The 14,263-nt window shown below is 35.4% G+C and overlaps 1 pseudogene; it reads left to right on the plus strand.

Annotated features, from left to right (window-relative positions):
* The first annotated feature begins 233 nt into the window (after positions 1–233).
* LOC113431471 (general transcription factor II-I repeat domain-containing protein 2-like) overlaps positions 234–14,263 on the plus strand; it is a 156,328-nt pseudogene continuing 142,298 nt past the window's right edge.

The raw sequence follows: 14,263 nt of genomic DNA on the forward strand, positions 1-14,263 counted from the left end.
AGTACAAGGGGTCCCCTATCTCCTTTAATCTTAGCCCTGACATCGCTCCCATCCGTCTCAAACCGCGCCGAGTGCCTTTTGCACTCAAACCTAAGATAGACGAACAATTAGACAAACTAATAGCGCAAGGCGTGCTAGAACCCATTGATCACGCCTTAACCTCGCCAGCTCACCCGGCGGCGAATGGTAGAGCTGAACGCATGGTTCAATTTACAAAAAAAACGCTGCACAAAATGGAACATGGCAACATCCACGAGAAGATCACCAAGATGCTTCTCCTACAGCACATCACACTGAATACCACCACCAAGACCCCAGCAGAACTTCTAATGGGCAGAAAACTCAGGTCACCTCTGGACCGCCTGCACCCTGCCTACACCCCAGAAAAACCCATTGGTCCCAGCAGCAAGCATCGCATTTTCAAGGTAGGGGACACTGTGTTTGCCAAAAACTTCACAGGGGACCCAATTTGGATCACTGCAAAAATCACTCAAATCACAGGTCCCCGCTCCTACCAGCTAGAGACCACCGACGGGAGGTCGTGGAAACGCCACATTGACCAGCTGAGATCCAGACTGGCCGCTTCCACCCTCATAGACCTGAACCAAGAAATCAGAGGGGGGGGGATCTCAAGTGCAGAAAAAGAGCAAACACCGGTGCAAGCAGAACACCCCCCACCAACATTAAATAAAAGCCAACAATACTTACCAGCCAGAAGGGACTTGTGGCAGATGGGTACTTCGCCTGGAAGCAGCAGCTGGACAAGCTCTACCAGCCCAGAGAACCCAGGCGGGAACAGCAGAGCAAACGACTCAACCGACCTGGAATCACCAGGTGGGAGTCGCAGCTGTCGGACCGGCTCACCCTTCCAGGCAGTTCCATCTAGCAGCTTGAGAGCGACGCGGAGCCCGTCCGAACCCGATGGCGAACAGAGACTTTATGATCTGCGCAAGTCCAGTAGGCAGGTACGAAGACCCGCCTACTTGCGTGACTACGTTACCCCGCCCCTTGGACGGAACCAAGAGGGGAGGGGTGTTCCATACAAGCAGGCTTGTAGGCATGCATTCCTATTGGTCCAGAAAAGCCGGGCCATGATTGTACAAAACAAGCAATCCTGATTGGTTCGTATTCGGGCTGCTGCGATTGGGTAAAACCAAGCGCGGCAAGCTCAAAAGCATGTCATAGGTTGCCTAGCCACAGCCAGCTCTATAAAAAGGGCTGCTGCGGCTAGGGTTGTTGTCTCAGTATCTGATCTCCTAATAAAGAGCTGTTGTTACTACCTCGAGTCTCGTCTCTCCTTGGGACCCACTGCCCAGACTTAACAGTTTCTTTCCCCATTGTCAACATAGATATGCTATGGTGGTTATTGTTAAGAAGAGCGAGAAGCTTCTTGCTTAAGTAGGGCAGGAAGGTTTCACAATATTATTCATCAGATACAAATCTATCCTTTGTCTCATTTTGCTGTGTTTAGATTGTACTTGGAGTGTAAGCAAATTTGTGGTGCTCTATGTTGTGAAAACTAAAAGTGGAAGGTAGAGAAGAAAAAAAGCAATCAGGCAAGGAAGATTAATTACTCTCACTCAGATGATTTTGAAAAAGTCTTTCTGCCATCACATCATGAATACTAAGTAGGACAGACTACAGAGCTGACATCTAACTTCATTGCATTTCAAAGCACATCATTATAGTAAGATTTTCATTCACGAACATATGGCCATGAAGCTTGGCCACAGGAGAATATACTTAATTTTCACAAATTGAATGTACAAGAAAACAAGTCTCAATACACCATTTATTTTGAAAGAAAGAGAGGTGATCAGGATGACATGGCATAGGGATGGATAAATCTATGATTTTCATGATTGCATGCACTTTTCCAAAAATTTACTTTGGCCCATTTTTGTATCAAGTCTTTAAAAAAAACCTGCATGAAACTTCATGCATATCTTGTCTATTTATGTGAATACATTTTCTACAATATTCACATGTTTGTGAATGCTTTTCCTAATGTATAGATGCTGTCAACCTTGGTATCCTTCTAAGTTGGTTCTGTGAGCATTGTTTTCACAGTGCATCTCTTTCTTTCTCTGGGCTCTTCCAATCAGTGTTGGTAGTTGGGGGGAGATTGTCTCCTGGGGCCCTCACTTATGGGATACTACAGGATTCTATTCTCTCTCCCTTCCTTTCCAATATTTACATGGAAACACTAGGTGTTGATTTGGATTCACTGAAGACACCCAATTATATCTTTCAATTCTGGGCCAGCCAAGTGAACCTGTTCAGGTATGCTCCTGGGGCCTGAAGGCTGAGTGGATTTGAATATGGAAGAACCTTCTCCAATTCAATCCTATCAAGACCAAGTGGCTGTGAGTGACTGGATAGTTTTGACTTTGAGTAACTGAGAAAGTACAGAATTGTACTTTTCCAATTAATGATGATGTTGTAATTTGGGGATCATCCTGGACTCATAGCTCCTTCTCAATGAGCAGGTGGCAGCTATGGCCAGGATAACCAGTTGGATCTGCCTAGCTTGATCTGATGAACAAGTTGCACCTTTTTCCTAGATCAGGGTTTCCTTCAGACCGTTGCTCATGCCCTAGTCATGTCACAGCTTGAAAAACTCTCTACAATGGGGCTTCCCTTCAAGGGGCCTGCCCTTGAAAGCTACCCAGAAACTTCAGGTGCTTAGAATGCAGCAGCATCAGTACTCTCCAATAAACAATTTGGTTTCAGAAAAAAACTATCCTGTAATCTGCAACTCTTACACTGCAAAAACATATGGACGACACAACTCGACCAGGGCAAAGCAATAGACGCAATCTACATAGACTTCTGTAAAGCCTTTGATTCAGTGGTACACGACAAACTACTCCTAAAAATAAAATCCTATGGTATCTCTGGACAACTGAATAACTGGATAGAAGCATTCCTGGCAAACAGACAACAAATGGTCAAAATTGGGAGCGTCCTATCAAATTCTGTACCTGTCAATAGTGGTGCCCCCCAAGGCAGTGTTCTAGGACCAACTCTCTTCATACTCTACATAAATGACCTCTGTGATCATATTAAGAGCAATTGCGTTCTTTTCGCTGATGATGTAAAGCTGTTCAATACCACAGACAATACTGCTACCCTACAAAAAGATCTTGACTATGTATCAGAATGGTCAAACAAATGGCAACTTCAAATCTCAACAAATAAATGCTCTGTCTTACATATTGGCAAAAAAATCAGAAAATAAAATACAAGCTGAATAGTCAAGATCTTGTTGATGACCCAAGCTCTGTAAAGGACCTTGGAATACTCACCTCTAATGATCTAAGTGCTAGAGCCCACTGCAACTACATAGCCAAAAAGGCATTAAGAGTTGTTAACCTAATCCTACGTAGCTTTTTCTCTGGTAATATCACACTACTAACTAGAGCATACAAAACATTTGCTAGACCAATACTTGAATACAGCTCATCAGTCTGGAATCCGCATTATGTATCTGATATTAACACAGTTGAGAAAGTCCAGAAATATTTCACAAGAAGAGTTCTCCACTCCGCTACTCGTTGCAGAATACCTTATGCCACCAAACTTGAAATTCTAGAACTAGAAAACCTTGAATTACGCTGTCTTCGGTCTGATTTAAGCATGGTATATAAAATCATACATTGCAATGTCCTACCTGTCAATGAATACTTCAGCTTCAACCATAACAACACAAGAGCACACAATAGATACAAACTCAAAGTTAACCGCACCAAACTTGATTGCAGGAAATACGACTTCAACAATAGAGTGGTCAATGTCTGGAATACTCTACCCGACTCTGTAGTTTCTTCCCCAAACCCCAAAAACTTTAACCTTAGACTGTCTACTATTGACCTCACCCCTTTCCTAAGAGGTCTGTAGGGGGCGTGCATAAGCGCACCAACGTGCCTACCGTCCCTGTCCTATTGTTTCTCTTATTCTTCTTTTATTTTTCTTATATGTACCCATTTCATGTATTCACAACTATGTATACACTTATACTTATTATCTTGTAAACAATTGGCAAATCAAATAAATAAATAAAATAAATAAATAAATAAATAAATATCTTGAGATGTTCATGTAACACCTCTGCCTCATGAGCTACATTGGTTGCCAGTTTGCTTCCAGGTAAAATTTGGAATATACATTTACTAAATTATTACTTTTGTACATATATCTATAAAATGTATATGTGTGCTACACAGGCACACATACATACATGCATGCTTTCCACCACCCAAAAATATTTGGCAATATACACAGTTTTTCAATTTGATATGCAAACCTTTGTAGTTGCACAGTGATGTATTTAATGGGTTTTGACACAAAGCTGCATTCCATGCTCAGGTTCAGATAATGGGAAAAGAATATTTTTGCATTAAATAACAACCAAACAAATATATCTTGGTTTTTTTTTACTCATCTTAGTCCCCTTCAAAGAAGGGCTTGATCTTTCATGAAACTTTTTGAGTATCAAGACAGAGCTGGAGTACAAATAAAATTTCCCCATAAATACATACAACTGAATAATGACATAAACGCTTTCTTGCAGTCAAGACTTTGAAATGTTTGTACTTTTCTTACCACATGACAGGATCCACATAAATACAATTTAAACACATAATGCTGATGAGATTTCCCGTGTTTGCTTGTATCTGCAGTTGTCATACTACAACAAGCCCTAGTCAAGAACAACACAACAACTCAGTTGACAGGTGGACATTTTTTTAAAAAAAGTACTCTTTCCTTCCTGTCATGGGCTTTATAAGAAGCCTAAATGAAATATTATGACCAAAAAAAAAATAAAAAAATCAAATCATGATATTTGATAAAAGAAGAAGAAAGCAACAAAATGTATCCCCCTTCTGTGTCTCTGATATGAATGGTCTAACCAAAAGGTCTGTGTACTGATTAATTCAGAGCAGTTGGCAGGAAAGAGAGGGTTGGCATGAAATTTGGCATTATTGACAATCAGAGAGAAGCTTCTTCTTTTTTTCCTGTTAGATGCCTGTCCACAGTGGCTTTGAAAGGCTGAGCCAGTAAAGATAGCTTTGGAATTGGCTTGGCTTAGTCATGCTGGTGCAGCTGTCTGCAATAAACACTCTTGGCTGTTCATTTATCAAAAGGACAGTTTTGTGACAGACAGTATTCTAAAGCTAATCTTTATATGTTCTAACCCTACAAACATAGGGATTTTCTATAATTCTGAATATCTCTGCTCTCTTTATTCAGAAAAAAAGTTCTGTGCACTTTTAAAAATAAAGGATCTGCTTGTAAGGAAAGGTGGACAACATATGAACTTACATGATTCTAGCCCCAACTCCAAGCATAATTCTATGGATGCTTACTTGGAAAGAGAGTCCATTATATGTGTGTGTTTGTGTATGCATACACACACTCACACTCACACTCACATGTGTGCATGCGTACACACACACACATATGATTTAATAATTGAGTTTTGAATACTTGCAACCTGTAATATAATAATAAGTTAGCTTTGTTTTGTAAGTGTTACAAAACAAATGATCAGAGTTGGAAGTGTTAAGCTATCAGTGATCAATGACAGAAATATGAGCAGGTCGACAAGAGTGTAAAAAATACTCATATTTTTTTGAGCATAAAGCAAATATTTCATTGAAAGATATGATAATTTTTCACAGGGATTTTGAAAAATTGCACTCAAGACTCAGTTTACTGTTCTTGAAAGACCAAACAGTCTTTAGTAAGAAGTGTGAATTATCTCTCTAAACTATATATCTGTAAAGAAACAGTTTGCAGTTTTGGGAGGAGAGTTTAGAATAAAAGAAAAAAACAACACAGAAGAATAAAGGAAAAATTCTCCCAGACTGAAGCAAGGATGGGGGAGGAGGCAATTAAATGCTGGTGAAGACTTGACAGAACAATTCAGTGGTAAAGTCAGAACACTGTGATATTGAAGCATTGTAACATCTCTAAACTCCCTGCCAGCAAAACTGTGGCAGGCCCCAAATATGGACAAGGAAATATTTGCTATTCTGTCTACTTCATTGGGAGGGAAATAGTTTCATTAATGTCTTGACATTTTTCAAAACATTTAATGTTTTTAAAAACTCAGTTCAGTGTAGGCGTTTAAAATATTCTTTATTCAATTTGAATTAGGAGTATGTGCCTTTCGAATGAGATAACTGTAATAAACAAGAATGGCACTCTACAAGTTGAATAGCAAAGTCTGTATTTCATGGTTTCTATGTTATAGTATGCTGGATGGGTCAGTGAAACATTGGGTTTTGGATACAGGGTGGTTGATGCTGTTTTGGCTTCATATATTTTTACATAGGGCATTTGGAAAAAAAATAAGGGTCAAGCTATTACTTTGATGCTTAGTTATATTCCAAATATTGGAACTAGAATGTGAAAAACTTTGGATTTATCATGTATGAGCAGCATACTATATACTTTTATGATGGTTTCCCATTAGATAAGAGATCATGACTTTTTTCTTTAATTCAGGACATTCCTCAGTAGACCCAAAGCATTTTGCTTAAAGCTGTGGTTCTCTGTTCTGTTCTCTTCACCTATGCAAAAACTGAGAGAGGCATTAATCATCATCAACAAGGCATTCACCAAATCACTTCCATTATATATAGAACATTAAAAAAATAATTGTAAAAAATTCTACTTTAGATTTTGTGACGAATACAAATAGTGCATCTGAAGTTGGTTGAATAATGACTTTTAAAGGTAAATATCACATATTTAAGTTAATATACCACATAGTTATCTGTCTGATAAGTTAAAGTATGAGCTGCAGCTAATTGTTCCAGCACTCTATACATCTTCAGGAAAGTCTCCTAGATCTTCTTCAAAAACATTGCTGTTAATCTCTCTCTCTCTCTCTCTCTCTCTCTCTCTCTCTCTCACACACACACACACACACACACACACACACACACACACACACACCATTTATCCATACAGAATATATAATGGAATATATTTTGTTATACATAGTCTCTCACGTACTGGGAGATTAATAAATATATAGGGAATAATATCAACTCCATTTTAATGAATTTTAGCCAAACAAATAATATGTATATGCAAATTATAAAGCACATTTAGTTCCTATCCACTTCTCCCTATTCTTATTGGTACTACCCTTGATTGCCTTTGCCACAGTCATTCTATTTCGATTTTTAGGTGTTTGTTACCTTCTCCAGATCTTTCTGCCGTCTCCAGGCACTGCCACATCCACTATCTATACTTTTTTGTCTTTCTTAGTGACAATTGTTAAGTGTGGGATGTTATGTGATAGGTGCCTGTCTTTTTGAATTCTGAAGTCCCAGAGTAATTTAACTTCATTTTCTATGACTTTCACTGTTTTATGGTCCCACCAATTCTTGCTTGTAGGCAAATGATATTTCTTGCAGATCTTCTAATGCACCATTGTTACTACTTTGTCATGCTGCTGCTTATAGTCAGTTTGTGCAATCTTCCTACAGCAGCTTACCAGGTGGCCCAATGTTTCTTCAGTTTCTTTGCATATTCTTGCCATGGATAAAATAGCATGATATTCAGCTTCAGTACAATAAATCTTCAACCCTTCCCATCCCTAAACATTGATTTCCAGGGTTTTCTAGGAAGATGAATTACTGTCAGATTAAGTAGAGCGTGTTAATTGTTCTAAGTACAGTCTTGCTGTTAACTATATTCATTCTGTTGTCATTATTGCACAGGAAAGAACAATAAGGAACTTCTTTAGTGTGAAAAAGAAGCAACCTCACAATCAAAGCAGAAAGATTGACTCCAAAATTAAGATTTGTATAAAAACATATATTTTTAGCAAGTTAATTCATCATAGCCTTTGGCTTTCTTCTGGGAGTGAATGAATTATAGCTTTATGTGCCTTTCAAAATTATTTTTATGCTTCAGAGGAAAAATGTAATAGCAGTTATGTTCACAAACAAGATTATATAAATCAATAAAATCTAATTGGTATAAAGTTAATAATTACAATAGTTCAGGTTTTATCTACCATAGAAATTGATATGAAATTGATACTTTTTTAACCCCAACATATCTGTTAGAGTTATTTTTATAGGAAAGAAAAAAATAGACAGATGGAGTCTTATATGTGTACTGTGTTCACCTCTTGAGTGAAAGGGGGGATAATTATTTAATAAGTTATTGAGTCTTTGTACATGATAATTAAATCTCTGGAAAGTAATCCAATTTCCTTTTAGATTGGGAGGAAAAGTCCTCAATTTACAACCACAATTGAGCCCAAAATTTCTGTTAAGTGAGGCATTTGTTTTTGTTTTGTTTTTTAAATTTTTTTATTTTTTACAACAAACATACAAACAAAACATAAAACCCTCTTTCAATTATATACATACAGTGTGTCAGTTGGTTACAATCTTTTGTGCTATCCTTTTTTTAACCATTACTCACAAGTGGTACTGAAACAGGTACCGAGAAGAGTGAGAGAGATAAGAAGAGAATATTTATTCTTGACCAAAGAGTTACTTAAGAGAGGAATAAATTATAGATGGCTGATATCAGAAGGTCTCATGTTTACCTGGCAGGAACAAAGACACAGAATTGATACAGTTGAAAAAGTTGAGTTATTCTATCTGGAATATTTCAGAGGAAGGGAGGAAGATACAAGAAAAGAAGAGTCGTTAATTGAATTGCAAGAGGAATGTGCAGTAATTGAAAAAGAAGAAGGAGCTGTAGGTGGTGTACCCAGAGAGCAATGAGAACCAAGATCTACTAGAGCAACAAACCCTTCTTATAAAGTCTAAAATGGATAAGAGAAAACTGATTACAATTAATATAAATGGACTTAATTCAGCTACTAAAAGAAGAAAAATATTTCATAAGTTAGAGAAATTAAAATTTGATATAATCTGCCTACAAGTAGTACATATTAAAAAACAACATAATTATATATTGAAACAACAAAAATTAGGGAAATTATTTACAACATTGACACAGTATAAAAAGAGAGGAGTAGTGTTATACATTAAAGATACAATCTCTGTGGAACAAATATATACAGATGATGATGGAAGGATTTTGATGGTGGAGATAATGGACAATAACCTAAAGATACTTTTAATAGCAATTTATGCTCCAAATGATAATCAAGAAGATTTTTACAGGAAATTACATAAGAAAATAATTGAACTGGACTGTGCTAATATTTGTCTGATGGAAATTTTAATGGAATAATAAATGATAAATTGGACTATAAAACACAAAAAACAGCAAAGAAAGCTAGAAAGACATAGCCAAAATCCTTCTTCCAAATGGTAGATGAGATAAACTTAAAAGATGCATGGAGAGAGAAAAATGTGGAAAATAAACAATGTACCTTTTATTCAAATAGACATGCATCATGGTCTAGAATAGATATGATATGGATGACAACAGAATTGCTTTCTAACACACAAGACACTGAAATAGAAACAAGTACCTAGACAGATCACAATCCAATGACACTTGTATGGAAAGGACAAAAAAAGAGATCCAGATGGACTTTAAATAATACGATATTAAAGGAAAAAGATTTTAAACAGAAAATTGAGAGAGAATTGACTTTTTTCTTTAAAGAAAATACAAAAGAGGATACATCATTACAAAAACTCTGGGACATGATAAAGGCTTATACAAGAGGCTTGATAATGGACTATACAAGGAAAAGAAATATAAAACAGAGAAAAACCTTTAAGATGACTACAAGAGGCTGGAAAAAGAACTACAGAAATTTCCACAAAAAAGAACATTAAAATTAAAATGGACATAACTAAACATAAAATGGGGCTAATGGAAAAAGAAGAAATAGCACAAAAAATTAAAAATGCTAAGCAGAACTATTTTGAAGATGCAAATAAACCAGGCAGATGGCTAGCATATAAATTGAGAAAGGAAAGAGATTTGAGAAGGATAAATCAATTGATAAATGAACAAGGACATGTATGCTATGGAAGAAAAAAATTATTCAAGATTATTATGGAAAATTGTACTATCAAGAGCATGTTCAGGAAGAAAGAATTCAACAATACCTACAGGAAGCAAATTTGCCCCAGATACTGAAAGATATTGAAATAATGTTAGAAAGTAACATAACAATGATGAAATTAACAGAAGCTTTAAAAAAGCAAAATATTGGGAAAGCACCAGGTCCGGACGGTTTGCCAGTAGAATTTTATAAGACATTCCAGGAAACATTGAATCTTCACTTAGTAGAAGTTATGAATGAAGTTACGACAAAGAAGAGAATACCCAAAACATGGTCAGAAGCATATATTACACTTGTACTGAAGGAGGACACAGACCCACAGCAAGTTAAAAACTACAGACCTATATCACTATTAAATTCAGATTATAAAATTTTTGCTTCAGTTCTGGCAGAAAGACTGAAAAGATACTTAAACAATTTTATTCATCCTGATCAAAATGGATTTCTGCCAAAGAGACAAATTAAAGACAATATGAGAATAATTTTAGATACACTGGAATACTATGAGGCACATCCCGAAAAACAAATGGCTCTGATGTTTTTAGATGCACAAAAAGCTTTTGATAATGTGAATTGGTGTTTTATGCTGTTACAATTGCATCAAATGGGCTTTGGTAAAAATTTTACTCAAGCCATAGAAACGATATATTATAAACAAATTGCAAAGGTTATGATAAATGGAGAGTTAACAGACTTTATAGATATAAGAAAAGGGACTAGACAAGGCTGTCCACTATCACCTCTGTTCTTTGTGTTAACACTGGAAGTGCTGAATAGGAACATCAGAGGAGAAAAAGAAATAAAAGGAATGAAAATTAAAAATGGAGAGTTAACAGACTTTATAGATATAAGAAAAGGGACTAGACAAGGCTGTCCACTATCACCTCTGTTCTTTGTGTTAACACTGGAAGTGCTGAATAGGAACATCAGAGGAGAAAAAGAAATAAAAGGAATGAAAATTAAAAAAGAAGAGTATAAATTACAAGCTTTTGCAGATGACCTGGTATTCATATTGGAGTCAGCACCTAAACTGATAGAAAAGGTAGAAGAGTATGGCAAAGTAGCAGGTTTGAAAATAAATAAAGATAAAACAAAGATTTTAACAAAGAACATGTTAGCAAGATGAAAGAAAGAATTGGAGGAAGTTTTGGGGATCCAGGTCACAAATAAGGTTAAGTATTTAGGGATACATATAACACCAAGATGTAGCACATTTAAGGAGGATAATTATCTTAAACTCAAACAACAGATTGCAACAGATTTGATAAAATGGGAAAATTTACAATTATCACTGATTGGGAGAATATCTACAATTAAGTTGAATGTATTGCCTAGAATCTTATACTTATTCCAGACAATTACAATCAGATTAGGGAAAGAATTTTTTGAAGATTTAAACAAAATATGCTAAAATACATTTGGCAGGGGAAAAAAATGAGAATAAAACTTAAATTGTTATAAGATGCAAGAATAAGAGGAGGATTTCCTTTGCTCAATTGGGAATTATACTACCAGGCGACGAGTTTGATGTGGGTAAAGGAGTGGATAACACTAAGGCATACTAGACTTTTGAATTTAGAAGGACATGACTTGCTGTTAGGGTGGCATGCCTTCCTCTGGTATAAGGGAACTAAAATGCAGGGGTATTTTAGAAGACATTATTATCGAGAAGCATTGTTTCTAAACTGGTAGAAGATAAAAAAAAGTAATATTATTTAAAAATTCCACTATGGTTATCTACTATTGAAGCTTTTTCCTATCTAATAATATATAAAAAGGAACAAACAGTTAGATATAGTGAAATATTGAATGAAAAGAGTGAACTTAAATCTATGCAAGCATTGGAAGAACAGGGTGTAAAAATGAATTGGTTTTCATATTTGTAAATACAATCTAGATTTGATAAAGATGTTAAAACAGAAGGTACTGATGAAAAAGTAATTAAAAAATATTTATGGACATTTGCTGGAGTTTAAATTAGAGGAAGAACAAGTAAAAGAAACAATGATTGCATGGGGGAAATTTTTTGGATATGGGATTGACTTAGATAAATGGCAAAAATTGTAGTCTCAAAATTATAAAATGACAATGTCAACTGCATATAAAGAAAATTTGTATAAGATGTTTTACAGGTGGCACTTACCCCCGACGAGAATTGCAAGGATGTTCACAAATAAATCGGATAAATGTTGGAAATGTCATCAAGTACCTGGTTCATATTACCATATGTGGTGGACATGCTTGGATGCAAAAATATATTGGACTATAATCCACACATGGTTGGAAAAAATGATAAAACAACACATAGACTTTAAACCTGAGATATTTTTATTGGGAATCATACCAGAAATATATTGTAAAGAATTGAAATACTTGATTGTAAATGTTTTAACAGCGGCTAGAATTGTATCCACTAAGAATTGGAAAAATGAAAAAATACCTATGCAGGAGGAAATTATTAAGAAAATCATGGACTGTGACGAAATGAGTAAATTGACATTTGAAATTAGAGAACAAGAGGATAAACAATTTTATATGATATGGGATGTATTTTATCAATGATTAGATAAAAAGATACGGTAAATAAATAGATTAGTAAGCCTTACAATGAAAGTTAATAGATTGATATAGAATACAATATAAAATATATAACCATTGGATGAATGTATAAGATTAAATCATAATGAAATTTAGAATATTTCATATAAAATGATGGAAAAATAGTGTAGTCAAATGAATGTTTAATAATTGATATTATATAAGCACAAGCTAGATTGATAAGATGGGAATTTATATAACTTGTGAGTAATGGTTAAAAAAAGGCATTTGTTAAGTGAGACATTTTATGGCCTTTCTTGCCACAATTGTTAAGTGAATCACTGTAGTTGATAAGTTAGTAACCTGGTTGTTAAGTGGATCTGGCTTCCCCATGGCTTTTACTTGTCAAATGGTTGCAAAAGAGGATCACATGACCTTGGGACATAAGTATGAACCAATTGCTAATCTGAATTTTGTTCACATGATCATAGGAATGCTTCAAAGGTTGTAACTGTGAAAAATGGCCATACGTCACTATTTGCATTGCCATTGTAACTTCAAACAGTTACTAAACAAACTGTTGTAAGTTGAGGACTACCTGCATTTTTCACATTTTACAACTGCTTATCTCTCTTAGAGAGGGATTTTAGGCAGTATGCAATAAAATGTTAAATTATAAAAAAAGTTAAAATTTGAGAGGGGGAAAGCTTAATTAAATAGTTAAAATAATTGAAAGGCAGAGTGCAACTTCTCAGGGTACAACCAGCCCCATGCGGGCTGTGACTTTAATATTGAACATTTATACCCCCAATGAAGATAGAACAGTATTTTATAAAGGACTTGTAGATAAATTATTGGATTTTACATTGGTGTCTCCTGGAAAATTGGAACAGAGTGGCTTCCTCACAAAATGATAGAATTTCTGAGAAAAAAAATGTTAAAAGTATGCAGGGTACCTAACAATTTTTTTTTTACATCTAAGAGACAATTATTAGAAATGTTTTGGATATTTTGGAATACATGGAGCAACATAACGAAAAATAAGCGGCGTTGATATGCTTACGTGCAAAGATATTTTTGCCGTTGAGATGTGGAAAGTATGAACCTTGTAGACAATTTATTAAATTAACTTACCCATTTTACTAAATCCATAAACAATAAAGGGTTACCAGAATTGGTGGTTAATAAAATGGAACATTGAGTAGAAATAAACTTGACAGAACAAGCCATTTTTAGTTCTGATAAGAAGAAACTGTATTTGCAGAGATTCTGGATGCTATGAGATGTTTTCTGCATGGATAGATGCACTTGGGGACCATTGCATGAAGACCAAAATAGACTCAATGCATTTTTTTGAAGGTCTGCAAATACTGACTGGTACACTTGTCAGCTTACAGTTAATCTTTTATATCTATCTTTTATATGCTTCCTCTGATTTATTGGCTGCCTTTAGAAATAGAATTTCAGTCTCAATGGATCATTAGCTTGAACCAGCCTGATCAAGGGTTTAGCTGAGTAAGTTCTATGTTTGCCAGCCTTTCTAAACCAAACTGGATAACTTCATTTTTCAGTCTTGCATGTAGGTAAGAAAGAAATGTAAGCAGTAATCTAAAAATCCAGAAAGGCAACTAACAAACAACATAGTCCAGTTATTAAGAGAAATAGTGATTATATGAAAACACACACACATACACACAG

Source organism: Notechis scutatus, chromosome 3 (genome assembly GCF_049901735.1).
Source record: "Notechis scutatus isolate UNSWTSFEM ecotype Mainland chromosome 3, rNotScu1.2, whole genome shotgun sequence".
Taxonomy (NCBI): Eukaryota; Metazoa; Chordata; class Lepidosauria; order Squamata; family Elapidae; genus Notechis; species Notechis scutatus.